Consider the following 16,236-nt stretch of genomic DNA (forward strand, 5'->3'; position numbering starts at 1 on the left):
TGCAGCAGGCATTGCTAATCAATCACCCCTGTCCTGTGCCTGCAGCAGGCATTGCTAATCAATCACCACGCCCTGCCTTGCAGAGCCCAGGGCTGCAGAAGTCAGAGGGAGAGGATTTCTAGAAGTAAGGCGGGTCCACAGAGCCAAATGCTCCACACCTAAGATCGAACAGGATGAAGACGGGTGTAGGCCGACGTTCAGAAAGGCATTGCTCCGCTGCTCTCTTCTGACCTGTCTCATAGAAAGTATTTCTGTTGTTTAAGCATTATGTTTATGTTTTCTTTGACAAAAGCAAACTTGCAAAATTTGAAAATACTGAGTAACACAAAGAAAATAACAGTCACCTGTCATTTCACCTTTGCTGGTAGCATTGTGACCCATTTGTTTCCAATCGTTTTTTCTTCTACACATGGACAGCTACATATCATTACACAGTTGCAATCACACTATACACATAATATCATTTCTAATTATTTACTTACCTTCTTTCTTCATGGTTAAACATGCAGGCATGTCCCAAATTTTGCCATTATATATAATAAGCTCTTTGAAAACATAATCTTTTAAATGTTAATATTTACTTAGGATAGATTTCTAGAAGTGGTCAAAATATTTCAAAATTTTTAAAACTGTTTAAACACTTTATTACCTGGCACTACCACTAGCAGAGTTTGAGAGTATTTAAGTGACTGCACAATTTCTAACTACCCTGTTGTTTTTCCTTAGACTGAATGAAAATCCTTTTTGGAAACCAGGTACAATATAATAATAATATTATGATATATAAAATTACATATATGTATGTGTGTATATATATCATATTTTTACATGCATATTTGTACATGTACATATACATATAAATATCTTTCTCCCAATAATCTTTTTTAAAATAATCCTCACCTGAGGATATTTTTTTCCCCATTGATTTTCAGAGAGAGGGGAAGGGAGGGGGGAAGACAGAGAGAGAAACATTGATGTGAGAGAGACATATTCATTGGTCTCCCACATGCCCCCCAACCAGTGCCCGGGATCGAGCCTGCAACCAAGAAAGGTGCCCTTGACCAGAATCGAACCTGAGACCCTTCAATCCTCGTGTCAATGTTCTAACCATTGAGCAAACTGACTAGGGCTCTCCCAATAATCTTAATGATCTGGGCACCAATATAAATGCAAAAGGCTTTTATCATTCCTCTTACAAGATAGTGATAATGCAGCAAATTCCTTTCTCCCTTGCTTGGAGGAAGGGAAAAATAAACTAATATCTATGGAACAAATTATTGACCCAGTATGTGGTGAATTCTTAAAAACGAACCAATGAATGAAACACTCGACTAGTTCATATTTCGTTCTGGCACATGATGTAAGCAGTATTATTCAAATTTTGCAAAAGGAGGAAACTGAGGTTTCATGAGGTTAACTTTCTCAAGGCCTTGTACTTAGTGGTGGTACCAGGATTTACACCATTGCCTGTCTTAGTTGAAAGTCTATGCTTTCTTTCTGTACCATGAAGTACACTGCAGAGAGAGGGAAGGAGAGAAAAAGGGAGGGCAGGAGGGAGAGAGAGAGAGAGAGAGAGAGAGAGAGAGAGAGAGAGAGAGAGAGCTTTGGATGGCCTCGTTTTTCTTGGTCCTTTCAAAGGATGACTTAGAGAGGGGTGAACCTACTGCTTCCTAAGGCTCACTCCTGGTTTCTGGGCGATTAAGTCTTGGGTGGAGATGCCTGACCCCAATAGGAAGCCCATCCTCAAAGGCTGACCCTGCCCTCCTCTCGATCGGGGCAGAGAAGCCCTGAGCCTTCCTCCTGGAGTCACTTCACATCACCCCTGCACTCGCTCTCTGACACCAGGTGTGTGTAGGGTTTCCACACGGAGCAGTTCTCCTCGACACCTGCTTGGGTGTCCTGCAGCTCAGTTCCACGTGGACACCATGCCCTGGGGATGGCGTCAGATCCCCAGGTAAAGGGCCCAGTCCCACTGCCGCTCCCTGCAGCAGCCGTCCCACATCCAGGTGGCGCTGCGCCTCTGACCTATGACTGTAAAGTGGGAGGTTCTCACCCCCCCACACTCCCCACCCCCTCAGGTTCAGTGAATTTGTTGGAGCGGCTCACAGAACTCTAACCCTTTGACCTCAGATCACCAGTTTATCATAACAAGATCAGCTCAGAACAGCTGGATGGAGGAGATGCACGGGGCACGGCATGGGCAGGCTGTGAGCTTCCCTCCTCCCTGAGCTCGCCACCCCCACATCTCCACGTGTCCACACCCAGGAGCTGCCCGAACCCCATCCTTGGGGGACTTCTATGGAGGCTTCATCTCATAGGCACGATTCATCACTAACTCTATTTCCAACCCCTCTCCGAGCTCAGGGGGATGGGGGGCGGGGCTGAATATTACAAGCTTCTAATCACTGTCAACACCAGGAATTCCAAGGAATTTAGGAGCCCGGCACAAAGAGCAAATATCAGAACAAAAGATGCTCCTTGCACTCTTATCACTCAGGAAATTCCAAGAGATGGAGGCTCTCCGTGCTAGGAACCGGGGCAGAGCCAACATCTACATTTTCTGTGATCTCACAGGGCGGAGGTCTGCCGTGTGGCTCATCGTTACCCTGGCTGTTAGTGAAAGCCCTTGCCTAGGGAACTGGGCCATTGTGGCTTTTTCCCGAGAGTTCTGCAGGACCGAGACTCCTCCCCGTGGGAGACTTCCCTCTGCAGGGCCCCCTCCTGTCCTGGAGGCTAGGACCTTGCCTGGGCCAACATCCCGTCACTAACAGTACGTGGCAGAACCCCCCTTCTGCTGGTGGGTCTCTCCCCACCCCCTCCCACCCCCACCCCCGCTGTGGGTTGCTTGATGGCCTTTGTGACCCCACTTACCTGTGACTTCACTCACTAGGCAGTCTCTGGCCTTTCCCCTTGGTTTCTGTTGGTGGGAGCTCTCTTGGGGTTCAGCATCAGGATGACCCTGAAGGAGGACTGTGTTTGGGGGAGGCAGGGCCAGATGTGGCTGGCCAGACTGGAAGGGCCCCTGAGGGGCAGCGCTTGTCCTTCTGCCTAGTGTAGACGTCGGAAGCCTTTCCCCCGCCCCGACAGTGCAACGGCCTCTCTCCAATGTCCTTTCTCTGCAGCTTTCCTTTCTTCCCTGGCTAATTGTGTTAAATTGCGGCAGAACATGCATACCACGAGATTTACCATTTTCACGGTACAGCTCAGCAGCACTCGGTACACTCACCGCGTGCAGCCACCCCACCGCCACGTCCAGCACTTGTCCTCTTCCCAAACCAGAACCCCGCCCCGCCCCGCCCCTGGCACCCACCTTCTGCGTTCTGTCTCCACGAATTTGATGGCTCTAGGGACCTCATCTGAGCGGAACCACGCAGCGCTCCCCTTTCTGGGTCTGGCCTAGGTCATGCAGCGTGGCCTCCAGGCTCAGCGGGTTGTGGCCTGTGACAGGACCCCCTCCTTTCGAAGGCTGAATAGCATCCCATTGATGTTCAGACTGCATTTTGCTCACCCATTCAGTTCTCGGTGGGTGCTTAATTTAACCAACATTGTTCTGCCCTTAGCCGGTTTGGCTCAGTGGATAGAGCGGAGGCCTGCAGACTGAAGGGTCCCGGGTTTGGTACTGGTCAAGGGCACATGCCCTGGTTGCGGGCTTGATCCCCAGTGTAGGGCGTGCAGGAGGCAGCCGATCAATGATTCTCTCTCATCATTGATGTTTCTCTCTCTGCCTCTCTCTCTCTCTCCCCCCTCCCTTTTCTCTGAAATATATATATTTTTTAAAAAAACAAAAAGCATTGTTTGGAGCCAGTGATGTAGCAGACACAGCATTTGCTACTGGCAATGAAGTTGCTATTGAAGAGGGGGAACGAGGGATGAAACGGTAATGACCAAAAATGGTGGCAGTTTCTTTCCGGCTCCTGAAGACACCAATGAATAGACTTTATAAAATTTCTATATCCTCCACAAGTTTTAATAAAACCTTTGGCACCTGATTTTTAAAAACAAAGTCTCAGAGGTATACGGGAAAGCTTGTAAATCCCAAAACATAGGTAAATCTTTGAGGGGCTCCTCCGGTAAGTCTGCACGAGACAGCGCACTCCTCACTGGGGGTCTGGCCTGTGATAGGAATGGCTGCCTCGGGGTTCTCTGTGCTCCGTGGCTAAGCAGCAGGCGTTCCTGGTTTCTGCTGGTCCCGGGAGCAGAACCCAGGCGCGGGGCCGGAGGATGCTGTGCGTGCCCCGTTCACCTGCCCTCGGCTGGTGCTCTCCCTTCTCGCTGCTACAGCTCTTTACGCCGCCAACGTCTCATCACATTGCATTTTCCCAATGCTGCACAGTGTATCCCTGCAACCTGGGATGTCTTTGCTTTAAAAAATATTTTTTTATTGATTTTTAGAGAGAGGGGAAGGGAGAGGGATAGAAAGAGAGAAACATCAGTGAGAGAAACATCATTGATAGGCTGCCTCCTGCATGCCCCTTTCTGGGGATAGAGCCCAAAACAGGCATGTGTCCTGACAGGGAATCGAACCAGTGACCTCCTGGTGCATGGATCGACGCTCAACCACTGAGCCACACCGGTCAGGCAAGGGATGTGTGTTCTTTACCAAAGTGGTCGTCCTGCAGATTTGGGGATGTGTCAAAAGCGCCCTGCCTTTGACCTCAGGCAGATAGGAGCCTGGGACAAACCCTGGTTACAGTGGCACTGGGCAAAACCCCCAAGATGCCAATCCCTGCTCATTATATACATCTACACACACACACACACACACACACACACACACACACACACACACACCCCTGGTGCTGAATTGTTCTAGGTCTCCCTCTTGTGGGCCATCTGTGTAATAAAACACGCCCATTGTCTTAAATAGATACAATGACGAACTATAAGTAATCGATGTCTTTGAATCCTATGATTTGAATAGGGCGTTACGTTGTTTTATTAGTAAATATTACACAAGCACTTATGAAAAGTATCTAGAGAACGATATAAAAGTGACCACACGGTCACACACCAGCTTTATCAAATCTTAACATTTGGCCCATGTTTGCTTTAGATCTTTTACAAACTGAAGGAGATCCGGTTGAGGGCCCCTTGGAGCCTCCCTGTCTGCCTCTCCCCTCCCCAGGGCAACCATTATTCTGAGTTTGTACTCAGGACTCCCATGTGTATTGTTATGTGGTCTACAGGTAAGGGTACCAATGCAACACCAACTACGGGGTTGCAGTTTTTAGACTTTCTGAAAATGTTGGGTGCATCTTTGACAACTGCTTCTCTCCCCGAGAAGTTTATCCTGGGGCTCCCATTCCTTCCTGCTCCTCTTCTGTTTCCCACTGAGGGAATGAGAACCACTCTGCATGTGCCATCCTCTTATTCTGGGATATGGATATGGTTGGAGTTTCCTCGCAGTGAACGCGCGGACAGTCTCCCCCGGGCGTATGCATGAGGGCATTTTCCTGGGGCACACCCTATGGAAGGGTGCTGGGTCATCATGGTGGTTTCTCCAACTTTCCCAGTGTTGCCAAATCACTCACAAAACTGACATGACGTCCGAATTTAATGATGACAGCCACCTTGGGAGGCCGGCATCTACACCCCCTATTTCCAGGGATGGAGGCCCAAGATGGCAGCACCACAGCCCTGACCCTGACATCGCCCGGCCTGTCTGGCCCTCGAGCAGGTCCGCCAAGGTCCTCACAGACTCACAGACTCCACGCCGGGCGCAGAGGGACGAGGTAGGGGCACCTTCCACGGAGGCCTGCTAGCCGGGTGCTGAGATGAAAGAAAGGACACGCCATTCAACTTCTTAAATTATGAAAGTCACCCTTCATACAGGAGTACATTGAACATTATACTCTTGCTTTGTTTGAAACAAAGAAAAGCAATAAAGTAATAAATGGGATTAGAGGGGCGTGAGGAAAAAAAATACAGACATTAAAGGCATCCAGATGCCTAAAGAACAAAGATGTCACTGTTAGAAAACTAGCATTGGCGAAACTTGCTTTTCAGGTCATGTCACAGTTTCCCTTCCCAGGGCTGGGACTCAGCAATCACTTTTCGGGCCGTTGCTTCGCCCTCTCCTTGGAGTAGGGCCCTGAGTATGGTGAGGGGGACAGAGGGTGGAGCAGAGCACAGACCCTGAGCAGGTGGGTCTGCTTCTGACTGCAAACCAAAGGAAAACAGGAGGGGCAGGGGGAAGGAAGGAAGAGGAAGCGGGAACTGGGAAAAGCTGCTCTCTGCTCAGCCCCCAACGGAGCTTGCGTTCTGCACGGTTTGACCGGGTCCTTTGAGGCACGTGGCTCCGCACATTTTCTAATAAAACTTCCCCCTTTTACCTCCCAGTAAGAGAAGGCGTTGAGTAACCCTAACATCTGCAGAGCCTGACAGCTGCTCCTGAGCAGCTACTTGAACTAAAGGGGAAATGCTGCAGTGCTCACTGGCTTTGTTTTCACTGAGACAAAAATATGCAGGCGATGCACTAGGGTTGGATGTTGTTGCTCTACTTCCAAAGATGACATCCAGGACAGAGCAGTCTGAGCGAGCCGGAAGTGAAAGCTGCAACGCAAGTGGGACAGGAAGCCAAACGTGTGGGGAAAGGAAGTGAAACCACGTTTTAATAAGCACACCAAGAACAGTGGGTGTGGGGGAGGTTTCCTCAGGATATAAACCACCTATGCACTCCCCCCATGCTTACTGATAAAATGCACACAACATTAAATTGAGCACCTTGACCATGTTCAAGGGTACAGTTCAGGGGTGTAAAACACTACATTCATAATGTTGTGCAACCATCGCCACCATTCATCCCCATAACTCTTGTCATCTTGTAAATTGAGCAATAACACCCCGTTCTCCCCTTCCACCCCCACCCGGGCAACCACCATTCTACTTTCTGTCTCTGTGGTTTTGACTACTCTAAAAATCTCCTGTAAGTGAAATCTTACAATACTTGTCTTTTTGTAACTGGCTTATTTCACTTAGCATGATGTCCTCAAAATTCATTCATGTTGTAAGCATGTGCCAGAATGTCCTTCCTTTTTAAGGCTGAAAAGTATTCCATTGTATGTAGACACCACATCTGCTTATCCACTCACCCACCGATGAGCACGTGGGTTACGTACCCATTTTAGCCATTGTGAATATGCTGCGTGAAATGATTATAATTTGGCATTGAACCAAGCTACCAGCATAAAGTCTCCAAATGGACCATTTATCATTGAATCATTAATATTTTGAACAACTAACTAAGAGTTTATGTAATTCTTATCTTTAGAGCATCTTTGTCCTACTGATATTCTTTTTTCTGTTGTTGTTAATCTTCACCTGAGGATATTTTTCCATTGATTTTTAGGGAGAATAGAAGAGAGAGGGAAAGACAGAGAGAAATATCGATGTGAGAGAAACACAGTGATTGGTTGTCTCCTGCACAAGCCCCGGCCAGGGCCGGGCCAGGGAGGAGCCAGCCACCGAGGTACATGCCCTTGACCCAGAATCAAACCCGGGACCCTTCGGTCCACAGGCCGATGCTCTATCCACTGAGCCAAACTGGCCAGGGCCAACAGATGTTCTTAACATGCCCAGAAACAAAGTTCTGTGTGTGGGTTTGTGTGTGTGTGTGTGTGTGTGTGTGTTTGTGTGTGTGTTTGTTTGTGTGTGTGTGTGTGTGTGTGTGTGTGTGTGGTTTTGTGTGTGTGTGTGGGTTTGTGTGTGGGTTTGTGTGTGTGTGCATGTGTGGGGGTGGGGGTGTGTGTGTGTGTTTGTTTGTGGGGGTGGTTGTGTGTGTGTGTGTTTGTGTGTGTGTGTGTGTGGTGGGTGGGTGTGTGGGTGTGGGTTTGTGTGTGGGTGTGCGTGTGTGTGCGTGTGTGGTGTGGGTGGTGTTGTGTGTGGGTGTGTGGGGGGGTGTGTGTGTGGGTTTGTGTGTGTGGGTGGGTGTGGGGTGTGTGTGGGTTTGTGTGTGTGGGGGGTGTGGGTGTGTGTGGGTTTGTGGGTGTGTGGGTGTGTGTGTGGGTGTGTGGGTGTGGGTGTGTGTGGGTGTGTGTGTTTTAATTAATTGAAAACAAAAGCAATCATTCACTCAAGACGCCACTGAGCCACATCTCCCAGAAGCAGTTTTGGTGTTACTTTTCCAGGGGAACTGCCTCCTTTGCCGGATCTATTCATAGAATTTGAACCAATGTCCTGAGCAATGTCTTTTCCCCTGTTGAAGACGTGAGCCGCTCCAGGTTTAGGGCCCTTTCTGTGTCTGTGGTGTAGCCCAGCTCAGGTTTCAATGCACAGCACCTGCAGCTACTTCAACCAGGAGGCATCTATACTAATAAAAGGGTAATATGCTAATTAGACCTTCCCAACATTCTTCCGGACAAAGCCATGGTGGCGGGACCGAGGCTGAGGTGGTTAGGGACGATCAGGCCAGTGGGGGGGCAGTTGGGGGTAAGCAGGCCAGTAGTGGGGGGCAGTTGAAGGCAAGCACGCTGGCGGGTTGGGGAGGCAGTTGGGGGTGAGCAGGCTGGTGGGGGAAGCATTTGGGGGTGATCAGGCCAGCAGGCAGAGTGGTTAGGGGCAATCAGGCAGGCAGGCAGGTGAGCGGTTAGGAGCCAGCGGTCCCAGATTGTGAGAAAGATGTCTGACTGCCTGTGGGATCGGGCCTAAACCGGCAGTCAGACATCCCCTGAGGGGTCCCAGATTGGAGAGGGTGCAGGCTGGGCTAAGGGACACCCCCCCACACTGTGCACAAATTTCGTGCACCAGGCCACTAGTCTACAAATGAAAACCATCTTCCCCCACTTCTAAATAGTCACATTTTACCATTTCATACACACTTCTTTGTCTTATATTAAACTAGAGGCCAGGTGCACAAATTCATGCACAGGTGTGATCCAGCCAGCCTGGCCAGATGGGGGCCCATCGAGGTGGGCCAGCGGGGGGGGTGGGGGGAGGTGGTTGGTGGCTGGTCCCGCCCGCGATCGGGGTGCTGGGGGCCAATTGGCTGCCGCAGTGTGCGTCATAGCCACCAGTCATTCTGGGCGTTCTGGTCGTTCCACCATTCTGGTCGCTTTTACATATACAGATGTTATAACCTTGAGTCAAATAAATAAAACATTGGCATAGAATAGAAGCAGTCAGCTTGTTGTCACATAAGATGGTCCCCCTTTGGATATTCGTCTAGGGAAGACTGCTGCCTGAAATTTATTACCAGATCATGCCTCCTCCCCAACCCCACACCCTCAGCCCTGGGTCCACAGTAATCCCCCACCCTTTAAGACAGCAAGTCATACATTTCTACAGGGAACCTCTCAAATTAAAATACTGCTTGTACCCGGCTGGTGTGGCTCAGTGGTTGAGCATGGACCTATGAACCAGGAGGTCACAGTTAGATTCCTGGTCAGGGCACATGCCCTGGTTGTGGCTCAGTCCTCAACAGGGGGCGTGAAGGGGGCAGCTGATCGATTATTCTCTCTCATCATTGGTGTTTCTATCTCTCTCTCCCTTTCCCTTACTCTCTGAAATCAATAAAAATATATTTAAAAAAACAAACACACACACACACACACACCCAATAGAACAAAACAAACAAACAAAACCCCTGCTTGTAAGTTTCCTAAAATAACCACCCACTTCTATGGGAAAAGCTCACTGCCTGGTTATTGGGGGAAATGAGGGTACCTGAGATGATCGGAGCCGAAACGATGATCTCAATGGATGGCTGGGGGGTGGGGGGAGACAGAGTGGATGGGATTGGATTCTTCTGAAGGCTCAGAAGACAAGGAAGAGCACAGGGTGGCAAGTGTGACCAATAGGGTATGGAGGAACGTAGAGGTCAGAGTGGTGTGCTGGGAGGTCTGCGGGCCTTTCTCTCTGGCGCAAAGAACAAAAGGGGTTTCGGAGTAATGAGCCCATTGGGCTGGTTGGAGGGAGAAAGGCAGGACTGAGACTAAAGTCACTTGATTAACTTTTAACTCTTTTTTCCCTCTTCTTTCCTTTCCCCCCATAAAACATATTCACATTTTAGCATCACTTACCGATTTCTTTGCCTTACGTATTATAATTATTTGGGAATTTATTTAGTGAATATCTGCTAGCACCTACCATGTGTTAGGCCCAGCATCATGGAACACAGAGCTAGAGGAGACTGGGGCCCTGCCCTCCAAGAGCTGACAACCCCCTAAAACGCTTGGGGTGGTTTGCAACAATTGGCAGATTTATACTCAAATGTGTTCGCCTGCTTTCTTTCCATTTGTATTCCTCATTTCTGCTTCTCTACCCCTTGTTTAAAGCATTGCTTTTTCCTCTCTGGGGACATAGGATCAGAAAGAATAAGGTTTTCCTGGCTCTCTGGGTTTGCAGTGTTACCTCTCTTAACAGAAGGTCATTCTGTATCTCTTGTGCCTTCCCCATCAGTGTCTTCCTTTTCCTTCTCAACCTAAGAATAAAGCTCAGAGCCGCTTTGTTTCTCCTTGTAATTGTTTAATTAGAATTGACTAAAATGCAAGGTGCTACTAATTGGAGAGAAAACATGCCCTGTGTCAGCCTTCTAATTTCCTTTTAGCCACGGGGAAAGTTTCAGAAGTTTCTGGGAATGGACCTCCATAGTTGCACATTCACCTTGCTCTCCCCCGTCTTCCCACCCTCCTCCCTGCAGTTCCTTCCTGCCAGCTACCTGCCTTATGCTGTGACTTTGCTCTAAGCCTTTTATTTTGTTACAGTGTCCTCTCTCCTTACTGTGCCCCGACTCCTGGCCAGTGTTCTAACCTTGACTCCAGGTGTAGCCACGCAATGCACGTTTTACCTTTCACCTTCCCCTAAATCCTGTCTAGGGACTCTAGCTCCCTGGTCACTCTTCAGCAAATCCCAGGGGAAAACCCATATCTTCTGTCCTTTTATCAAAAAACTAGAGTCCCGGTGCACAAAATTTGTGCACTAGGAGGGGGGGTCTCCTCAGCCCAGCCTGCACCCTCTCCAATCCTGGACCCTTTGGGGGATGTCTGACTGCCGGTTTCAGCCCGAAACTGGCAGTCAGACATCCCTCTCACAATCCGGGACCACTGTCTCCTAACTGCTCACCTGCCTGCCTGCCTGATTGCCCCTAACTGGCTCCCTTGCTGGCCTAGTCACCCCTAACTGCCCCCCTGCCAGCCTGGTGGTCCCTTACTGCCCCCCTGCCGGCCTGGTCACCCCCAACTGTCCCCCCCTCACCAGCCTGGTTGCCCCATGCAGCCTGCTGCTCAGTCGTTTGGTCGCCCCTCACTAACTCCCGTGCTGGCCTAGTCACCCCACGCAGCCTGTTCAGTCATCCATTCGGTTGCGATGGTTGCTTAGGCTTTTATGTATATAGATGGTGCCTACTCACTTTTTCCTCCTTAATTTTTTGAGGACATGACATGCATACAGTGAAATGCATAGTCTTCCATGAACAGCCCAATGAAAGTTTGTATATGACTTCCATGAAGCCTTTGCCCAGGCCAAGGAAATACAGACCATTCTGAAAGGCTCACTCTTGGCGTGTCTCAGAAATAAGCACTCCCCAACCCCACCCTGGGCGATCGCTGCTCTGTGGCTGTCACTCTAGATTAATTGTGCCTCTTCTTGAGCTTTATAGAAACAGGACTATGAACTCCTGTGTCTGGCTCCTATTGCTCAATATTATGGCTATGAGATTCTTCCATGTTGTTGCGTGTGGCTGTGGTTCAGTCATGCATTGCTGTTTTGCATTTCATTATAGGAACTAGAGGCCCAGTGCACGAAATTCGTGCACAGAGGGGGGTTGTCCCTCAGCCCAGCCTGTACCCTATCCAATCTGGGACATCCCTCTCACAATGCAGGACTGCTGGCTCCCAACTGCTTGCCTGCCTGCCTTCCTGATTGCCCCTAACCGCTTCTGCCTGCCAGCCTGATCACCCCCTAACCACTCTGCTGCCAGCCTGTTTGCCCCTAACTTCCCTCCTCTGCCGGCCTGGTCACCCCTAACTGCCCTCTCCTGCAGGGTTGATCACCTCCAACTGCCCTCCCTTGCAGGCCTGGTCCCTCTCAACTGCCCTCCCTTGCAGGCCTGGTCCTTCTCAACTGCCCTCCCTTGCAGGCCGGGTGCCTCCCAACTGCCCTCTCCTGCTGGCCATCTTGTGGTGGCCATCTTGTGTCCACATGGGGGCAGGATCTTTGACCACATGGGGGCAGCTATATTGTGTGTTGCAGTGATGATCAATCTGCATATTACTCTTTTATTAGATAGGATAGAGGCCTGGTACAGGGGTGGGGGCCAGCTGGTTTGCCCTGAAGGGTGTCCCTGATCAGGGTGGGGTTCCTTTGGGGTGTGGGGCAGCCCCCTGGCAACCCAAGCAGAGGCCCTGGTATCTGGGATTTATTTTCCTTCTACAATTGAAACTTTGTAGCCTGGAGCAGAGCCAAGCCTGGGGCTCCCTCTGAGGCTGGCAGCCACTTCTGTTGGGGTTATAATTGAAACTTTGTAGCTTAAGTGGGTGGGCCCGGCCAGGGTGTGCAGAAAGCTTTGCATCCCCTGTTGCCGCCGGCAACGCTGGCCTGCTCTCTCAAGCTCTGTTCTGCTGCCATTTCTGTTTCAATTTGTTTACCTTCTATAATTGAAACATTGTAGCTTGAGTGGAGGCTTAGGCCTGGCAAGGGCAGGCGGAAAGCTTGGCTTCCTCTGTTACCTAGGAAACCTTGCTCTCTGTGGCTGTAGCCATCTTGGTTGGGTTAATTTGCATACTCGCTCTGATTGGATGGTGGGTGTGGCTTGTGGGTGTGTCGGAGGTATGGTCAATTTGCATATTTGTCTATTATTAGGTAGGATGACCACAATTTACCCATTCTACTCCTGATGACATTTGGGTTGTTTGCAGTTGAGGGTTATTATGCATAAAGCTTTCTCTTGAATGTTACTCTTATTATGAAGGGACAAAGAAGGGCTTCCCTTCGAGCCTTTCCCAAGGAGACTGAGCTATGCTTGGAGGTCATTATTGCCACCGCAGCTGGGCAGAGAAGTATCAAAAGGCCCCGCCCTGCCCACTGCCTCTCACATACTTGGAAGCAGATGCCAGGTCCCAAGCAAAACACTGAGTCAGCCTCTCCAACGGGGGAGGGTCGGACCTGCTCAGACATGCCAGGAGAGAGGAAACTTCACAAGCATTTGGCTGAACGCATCTGCTAACATCTAAATGTTGAGTAATGTAGAGTAAAAAGTTAAAAGGCGGCCAATGACCCTTTGGCTCATCTTTGAGTTAACTGTGGTATGTTGAAAGCTTGTTCTTTTTCTTAAGTTTATTTCAAAAGAATTAATTCTGTCCAGGTAGTTGGTTAGAGCATCGTCCCAATATGCCAAAGTGTTGGGTTCAACCTCCGGTCAGAGGACATAAAGAATCAACCAATGAATGCATAAATAAGTGGAAAACAAATTGATGTTTCTTACCCACCCCGCCCCTGCTTCCTCTCTCCCTAAAATAATTTTTTTAAATATATATTTATTTTATTGATTTCAGAGAGAAAGGGAGAGGGAGAGATAGATAGAAACATCAATGATGAGAATCATTGATCCGCTGCCTCCTGCATGCCCCCCACTGGGGATTGAGCCCGCAATCCAGGCATGTGCCCTTGGCTGGAATCGAACCCAGGACCCCTCGGTCTGCAGGCCAATGCTCTATCCACTGAGCAAAACGAGCAAGGGCTAAAATAAATTTTTTAAAAGGAGTTAAAAACGTAAGAGAGGCTAGAGTTTGGCTTTCCCCCTAGGAGACTTTCCCATTTCCTCAGCTGGGGCGTGAGGATGCGGACTCTCTGAGGACCCTTGAACTCTGGCAGTCCCGATCCCACCTGCTGGCTGCAGCTCCCAGGCGGGGCCTCTGGGGCCGGGCCCTGTGTGATGTCACGGGGCTTTGTGAGGCAGCTGGGTGCGGGCAGCACAGCCCAGGCCAGTCTGGTATTTGCTCAAACTCAGGCACCAGACAACCACTCCGAAACGAACTCCATCTTCCAGATCTTGCCGCTCACATTCCTGCCTAATTCTGCCTCGGACTCAACTTAGAAAACACTTGCATTACAAAGTAGCTGGAGAAGTGGTCTCAGCGGTAAGGGTGAGCTCGGGGTGCTGGGAGCGGGACAGACGTGGGGGCCCGGCTTCTCCACGGGGATCAGTGGAAGCCGCGCATCAGACCGCTGGCTCTCGATCGGGGTTGGGGTTCAGAAAATCTGGGTTTTTAAAGGTTTTTATCACCACCCTGGAGGGCATCGCAGTGACTTCCGGTCTTGAGAATCAGGGCTAATATTCATTATGTAACCCTTTTTCCTTCTCAAGATTTATACCAAGTGAAGGTATTATTTACTCAACAAGATTCAATAGGGGAGGGGGAAAAAAGCCCTTTGTGGTGTGAGAAAGCCACAGGTCTTGTATGGAGATCGGTATTAAGATTGTCCTAGGCAAGGGAAGGGTTACAAACACTTATTTTCAGAAAAATTAGTCGTGACATTATCGAAAGCGTGGCCATGTTGTCCTGACTGTAAAGAGGCACATTTTAAAACCAGCTCAGTGACTACCTCCAGACTGAGCTCAGGGTTTGGGTTTGGTTTCTCAGTGGGTGCATGTGCAAGCGTGCATGTTAGTTCATGCGCAGGGGTTTTAAATGCATTTAGAATTTTGTTTGTTATACAAATAAGTGATCACTAAAATAAGTTTTACAAAGTCTGTATTTTTCTAGCTTGTGAAGTCAGCATATTTTAGAGAAGAAAATAATTGATCATGATTTCCTTCTGAGGAGACAGAGATGAAAAGCTGATCACAGACCTCCCGGATCTGTTGTTTTTGGTAGGAGAGGCTTTCTGTGTGCTTTGGGGAGTGTGGGAGATGGGGGCAAGGGGGACAATGACACATTCCAGACACTGTGGGAACTTTGCATTAAGAAAATTTAATAGCCTGGCTGAAATGGCTCAGTTGGTTGAGAGTCATCCTGTGCACGGAAAGGTTGCCAGTTCAATTCCCGGTCAGGCATATACCTGGGTTGCAGGTTCTATCCCTGACACGGAAGGCAATTAATTGATCAATGTTTCTCTCTCACATTGATGTTCCTCTCTCTCTCTCTCTCTCTCTCTCTCTCCTTCCCTCCCCCTCTCCCTTCTTCTCTAAGCATATCCTCGGGTGAGGATTAAAACATAATAATAATAAAAAGAAAACATATCTATATATATAAAAGGCTAAGTGACTGACCGCACATCCATCTGACCATCTGACCGACTGACTGGCCGGTACATATGATGCACACTGGCAATTTAAAAATAAACGTTAACTCGCACATTGAGTGATGACTCCATGGATTCAACAGATGATGCCAAAAAGGAAAATTTTCCCATTGAATTTCTTAATAGGATTACTCCTTCAGGAATGCTGTGTCATAAATTAAAATTGAAAGTAGGTGCAATCATCATGCTACTGAGAAATCGTAATAGTAAATGGGGTCTTTGTAATGGTACTAGATTTATTATCACAAGATTGCAACCTAACATAATCAAAGCTGAAGTATTAACAGGATCTGCAGAGGGAGAGGCTGTTCTGATTTCAAGAATTGATTTGTCCCCGTCTGACACTGGCCTCTCATTTAAATTAATTCGAAGACAGTTTCCCGTGATGCCAGCATTTGCGGTGACTATTAATAAATCACAAGGACAAACTCTAGACAGAGTAGGAATATTCCTGCCTGAACCTGTTTTCGGACATGGTCAGTTACATGTTGCTTTCTCTCGAGTTTGAAGGGTGTGACGTTAAAGTTGTAAATACTTCATCACCAGGGAAATTAGTCAGGCTCTCTGAAAGTGTTTTTACTCTTAATGTGGTATACAGGGAGATATTAAAATAAGTTTAATCAATTTATCAGTCATCGTTTTTATCTATGTTGTTTTTATATCATGTTTTTGTTGTTTTTATGTCATGTCTTTGTTGTTATAGCATGTTGTTAATTGTTTATTTATTAATCAATTTATATATTATTTTCATATACATTTTACTAATTTTCTTTCATCTATGACACTTCTATTATAGAGAAAGACCGAATAGCGATATTAAAATATTTCTTCTAGTTAATTTCCTTTCAATGTGCATGTATCCATGCATCGGGCCAGTAGTTAGTAAAATAAGAAAATTGGAGAGGTATATTTCTATAGGTGTTCACACCTAAAGAGAATTCCCCCAAATATTATTTTTTAATGCTTTTTAATAGATTTCAGAGAAGGGAAGGGAGAGGG

The 16,236-nt window shown here is 48.3% G+C and overlaps 1 protein-coding gene across 1 annotated transcript in view; it reads left to right on the plus strand.

Annotated features, from left to right (window-relative positions):
* Window positions 1-13,929: 13,929 nt before the first annotated feature.
* Window positions 13,930-16,236, plus strand: part of GALNTL5 (polypeptide N-acetylgalactosaminyltransferase like 5) — a 28,323-nt gene continuing 26,016 nt past the window's right edge. The window contains exons 1-2 of the mRNA XM_054726221.1: window positions 13,930-14,072; window positions 14,700-14,806. The gene's annotated coding sequence lies outside the window, so the exon portion shown is untranslated. The remainder of the gene's footprint in view (window positions 14,073-14,699; window positions 14,807-16,236) is intronic.

The sequence above is a fragment of the Eptesicus fuscus genome, chromosome 14 (assembly GCF_027574615.1).
Source record: "Eptesicus fuscus isolate TK198812 chromosome 14, DD_ASM_mEF_20220401, whole genome shotgun sequence".
Classification (NCBI taxonomy): Eukaryota; Metazoa; Chordata; class Mammalia; order Chiroptera; family Vespertilionidae; genus Eptesicus; species Eptesicus fuscus.